Here is a 5,416-nt window from a genome sequence, read left to right on the forward strand (position 1 = left end):
TTTGCTCCGTGCTGTGTGTCCTCCGATGTCTGTGGCCGCCATCGAGCGCCGACCGCCGATGAAGAGGATGAAATCGAGTATGTGGATTGGGCTGGGGATGTGGACTGGGATGTGGACTGGGAAGTGGATGTGGATGCAGCCAGCGCACTCATTGCACTGCATATTTAATTAAAAACAATTTGAGCACGGAGTTGAGCACTTCCGACAACGAATCCGAGATGCACTGCCAGCGAAGCGTGAATGCGGGGTGGAAATCTTGAATCTTTAATCATTTTTTAAGATCACTGAACTTGATACTCAATTGCAGGTTTATTAAAATGATAAGGAACAAAAAGGAATAGTAATAATAGAATAGTAATTAAGCAATTACTTAATATTACTTTATGAACTTTTTCTTAATCCTTAAACTATTAACCAGACCATTATTAAAATATATGTTTAAGGCCAATTTAAATCGAAACTTTAAATTAAAATGTTCGGTGTTTTTATATTTACATTAAGCAAACTTACATTACTATATCTATTTTACCTCTTTTTATTAGAATAACCTAAATCGAGCTCATAAATAACAATAATTTAATGTTTTATTTTCTTTACTACTTATCAGTTTCCCTTTATTTGTAATCTCTCTAATGAATGCACAGATATATCTCCATATTTTTAACTTATTTAATTTACCCACGTATCTTTTAATCTTCAATTAAATTTATTTAATTCAAATTTCTATTTATTTTTTCACCTGGCCGCATTTGTTAGGCAATCAAAATGTAAATTCAGTTTTATTTTTATCTGACTCAACTCATGGCATTCATGTGCCCAACTTTCACCTTTCTCCACCAGCAGCCAGCGCCGCATTTAAGTGACTTCCAAATTATTTTCCCTAACCCACATCGCAGGACCCCAGTTCCTTTCTCAGCCCTTATCTATTCGGGACAAGCTTACACTCAATTTTCCCTGGGTGAGGGCGAACCTTATCGGGTAATCAGGACACCGTCTGCGACAGTGGAATTATCCATAATTTGAGCAGCTGTTTCCCTCGAGGGGCGGTATTTCAGTTCAGTCCTGGCCATGGCTTATCGCTAATTGTGGCCGAGGCGAAGACAGCGCCAAAGTCCAAGGACCTTTCATGTTAATTGCTCCCTCCATCGCACCATCTCTGGCTGGGTATCTGTCTGGCCGTTTATGCGAAGAAAGGTCTTCAGAAATTGTACAAAACGATATTTTAACAAAAGATATTTGGGTTGTTTTCATAAACTTATATCCTAAGTATTCTGTAGCCCAAGTAAAGTGAATTTAAATACATTTGTTATAAACTTTTTGTCCCCTAAATATAATACAAAATATCGATATATCTAAGGCAACGAACTTCACGAAGTATCTAGCATAAACCCTTGTATCTGTTTAATTTTCGCTGTTGGTTTTCTTTTGGTTCGCACTTTTTGGGTCTTCGGTTTTGGGTTTCGTCGCCTGCCTAATTTGAAATTAATTTCCGCCTTTGTCTGCACAGCATCAGCCAAACGCTTTCTTTATCGGGCTAATTAATTTATGTGCAGGTCCCGCTTCCCATTTTCTCCGCCTGGCCCCCTATGCGTATTAGTTATAAATTCATAACTCTTCCATTAGCCAGGATGCCGGGTTTTCGGCGGCATTTCCCCTGCAATTCCGCTGCTCATTTGGGGGCTTTCGCCTAATGGCCACGTGTCACTTGGTCGGCGACCTCTGTTGCTGTTGTTGTTTTGCAAGGTGCAACGTAATAATAAAGGCGCCAAAAGGTAAATAACAACAAAGGCAGTCGTGAAAAACCAAAACAAAGTGTACAAGGCGAAAGCAAACAGCACAAACGGCAACAGAAACTGAAGGACACTGAAACTAACTAACTGCAAGGGTGGAAAACTGTGTGGGAGGGGGGGAAAGCGACGGGAAAACCGGGGGAAAACTGGACGATAACTCAGCGTCCAGTGGAGGAGGTCCAGCGTAGACTAGCACCTGAGTGGGGGTCACTGGGTGGCTGGCCCGGGGTCACTCGCTGCGAGTGGGTTGCTCGCTTTGTTTGCCGAAAGTGCCAAAACACTAATTTACTTTTTTTCCCTCTCGGACTTTCTCTTTTCAGTTTGCTCCCGATCTCCCACGTTTGCCTGGTGCACAGGAAAAAATGTAAGCCAATAGATACAGCGTCTATCTCTTAGTGTAATTGGATTTCTTACTGAGAAATTGATACTAAACATTAATCAATAGAGATTTTGGATACAAGAGCACACTCTTAGGCACCGTGCTTTTATTTTTATAAGTAGCTTTTCAATGGAAATCGATGGTGATGAAAGATACAATTTGTCCTGCACCTTAACAAAAATATATGCAAAATTTAAAACAAATTTTAAATATCTCAAAATGATGAATTTTTAAATTCCAAAATCCGCTGTGCACTTCAAGCTCAGCTCGGGGGCCCGACCCTCTTCCTTTTGGCCAGGATTCAACGATTTTTTCGTCCACCTGGCGGCCGCCTAGGCCTAGGCTCGATTATAAAACACAGATGTGCCATCGCAGGGTAAACACACTCGACTCCTCGTCATCCGCCTCAAAGAGAGAAAAACAGAATGGGCAAAACACCTAAAATGCCAAAAATTTTTAACAAACAGTTAACAGACTTGGTGGACAGGGAAGGCAAAGATACACAGCGAGAAATGGATGGGGGCTTGGGGTGTGTTAGGCATTGACAAAAGGACAATTTTCCCGCCCGGCCTTTGGTTATTTTGGATTTTCATCTTCGCCCTCTATTTTTCCGCTGTTGTTGTACTTTAAGGCTTTGGCTTGTAGTAGACGCTCGGACTGTGTTTACAACATAAACAAAAATTCTTTTCCGCGTCCTTGGGGGCGTTGGCTTGGAAGGGGGTGGTGGTCGGTTGGTTGGGGTATTGGTCGTTGGCAACTACTTGAAATTGTTGAAATGCCATAAATGGTCGCCTGCTTGGTCCAAAGTTGCGTCCGGGGTTTTGGGCCCACGGGGCATGAGGTTATTTGAGGTTGTTAGCGCGTGACGCGAAAAGGAAATTGGGTATTAAAAGTGGGGGTAATGGGCAAATTAAGTGCACCAAATTGTTTAACTGCGCTTATTCAATTGGAAAGGCCACCAAAGAGTAATTTCTATGAGGCAGCAAATAGGAATGTGCAATATACTATTTTAGAAGAGCCCAAAAGTAGGCAACCATTATATTGGACAGTACAAATTCCTTAAATCCTACAAAGTGTGAAGTAAATATTTAAAATATTATGTTTTCCCCTTAAATATTGGACTCACCTCCTCAGCAATTTTGAAAAAAGTACTCCAAAGCAATCCCGAAAAGTAATTTATGCACCGTCTTTCCTAAAAGGGTCCTAAAATCATATTTTCAATTTCTTAAAATACCACGCTTTGCTTTCATGTTTATTTATAAAAAGCTCATCTCCTTCCACCCCCGGTAAAAATCTGATTCATTTAATTGCTGGAATTATCATGCCCCTCTGCCCACCCAAACAAAAAATATCAAGAACCACTTTGCCTGCCGAGAGCTGCATTCGTGATTATTTTGATATCTTTATACACAACATCCCCACCTTAATTAAATAATGGCGTGCTCTTGCCAAATATTTTTAAAGACAGCCCTTTTCCTTTATATTCGCCTCAGCTTATCCCCGGGAAATGGCCGTTTTCCTTGGAGTGGCGCATTAAATTCATTAAATTTTCATCAACATTGCCAGCCAGCGAACATATTTAAAATTCTAACAAATGGCAAAGGAAAATGCTTTCGCTGCATGCTGCTAAAAATTGTTCTAAAAGATGAAAACCAGGACATAACATAGATAACAATTAGGGTCTGTTTTTCGGGAGGGCGCAAAATGTATAAACACAAAGTTATCGCAGAAACGGCGCAGGGAGCACTTTCGCTGAACGCACAACGGCATTAATTCTGGTTGGCGAAAAATTTAAAATTTCGCCTGCCAAAATTTATGCAGCCCGCGCGAAAATATTTCACGAAATTATAAACCAATTTTTAGCACATTACAAAAGACACGAAGCGTTGCCCCTGCAGCCTGTTGAAGGACTCGCGGGCCTTTTGTCGGTTTAATTAGGTTAAAGAGCCGGCCTGCGAGGCAGTGTGTAAACTAGATTCAAAGGGAATTTAGCCGCGCCCCCATGGCAATCGCAGGCTGTTGACCAAAGCGACCCTTCCACCGGCGGGCAAACAAATTACGCGGCTTTAAGCCCCCTTTCCGCCGATCCGGGATATCCGTCCCCTTGATCCCTTTTGGGATGTTTTGTATCTGGAACAATGACATATTTATTTTTGGCCCATTCAAACGGCGCGGCTTTGTCTATCAGCCTCCTGAAACCCCACAAAAAGGGGAAATCCTTATCCGACACGTTTTTGCGGCACGTTCCAATTGTTGTCTATTATGAAAAGCATATCCTTTTTGGTAAAAATAAATCTGCAACTAAAAAGTATACTTTAAGGCGCTTCAGTTAACAAGCAGTTAAATAGATACTTTTTTTCCACAGAAAGTATGGCTTAATCCTTTTGGGAAAACGTTTTTAATGCATTGGGCGTCTTCCTTAAATATTTGATCTGTTTTTTACCTCCACCATAGGGGGTTACATCGATGTAATGTCATCTGAATGAGATACCCCGACTGTTGCCATGCAACCCAACGGCAAGGGAAAGCTCATTCATCAAACAGTCCTTTGAAATGAAAATTAATTTAGCCCACCAAGCGAATTTCAAGGGAAACCGAATCCTTAGAAAACGAATTTCACTTAACTGCTTTTACAAGTCAAATGTCAAACGATGCACCTATAACCCAGATTTGTGCTGGTGAACTGCTCATCAGCAACGGAGGGGGGAAGCCAGCTGGAAGCCAATCAAAATGTTTCAAGTGCCCTTCTCCATTCAGATATTGCTGCTGCACTTTAAGTAAAACACATATTCGAGTGGAGCGACTGCTGATTCAACATGCAGATGCGGGGAAAATGCTGTATTAGCCCGGACAACTGTCAAAGGCAACAGGCGGAACCAGCAGCCAGCACCAGGATCCCGGATCCCTGGCCCACATAAAACATATAGTACATACGGCAGCTATAGCACATATAGCACATCCAGCCCATGAAGTGCATTTACGGAGACGTCTGCGTTTGGCCAACTGACCGCCCGACCAGCGGGCAAGCGACAAACGGCACGGCAAACAAGTCAAGTGCTCCGAAAAAGGGCTGCCCCTGCCTGTCCTGCCGACCGAGTGGTGGCCAAGCGGAGAATTGCCATTAAGCTGCAAGTTTAAAGCAACTAAAAATGGCAACAAATAAACAGGCAGTGGCTAGCAGCCAGCCGGGAGGGGCAAACGAACGAGGAACTGAGCGTTTTCTGCATTACACATACGACCCGTAGCC

Source organism: Drosophila biarmipes, chromosome 3R (genome assembly GCF_025231255.1).
Source record: "Drosophila biarmipes strain raj3 chromosome 3R, RU_DBia_V1.1, whole genome shotgun sequence".
Taxonomy (NCBI): domain Eukaryota; kingdom Metazoa; phylum Arthropoda; class Insecta; order Diptera; family Drosophilidae; genus Drosophila; species Drosophila biarmipes.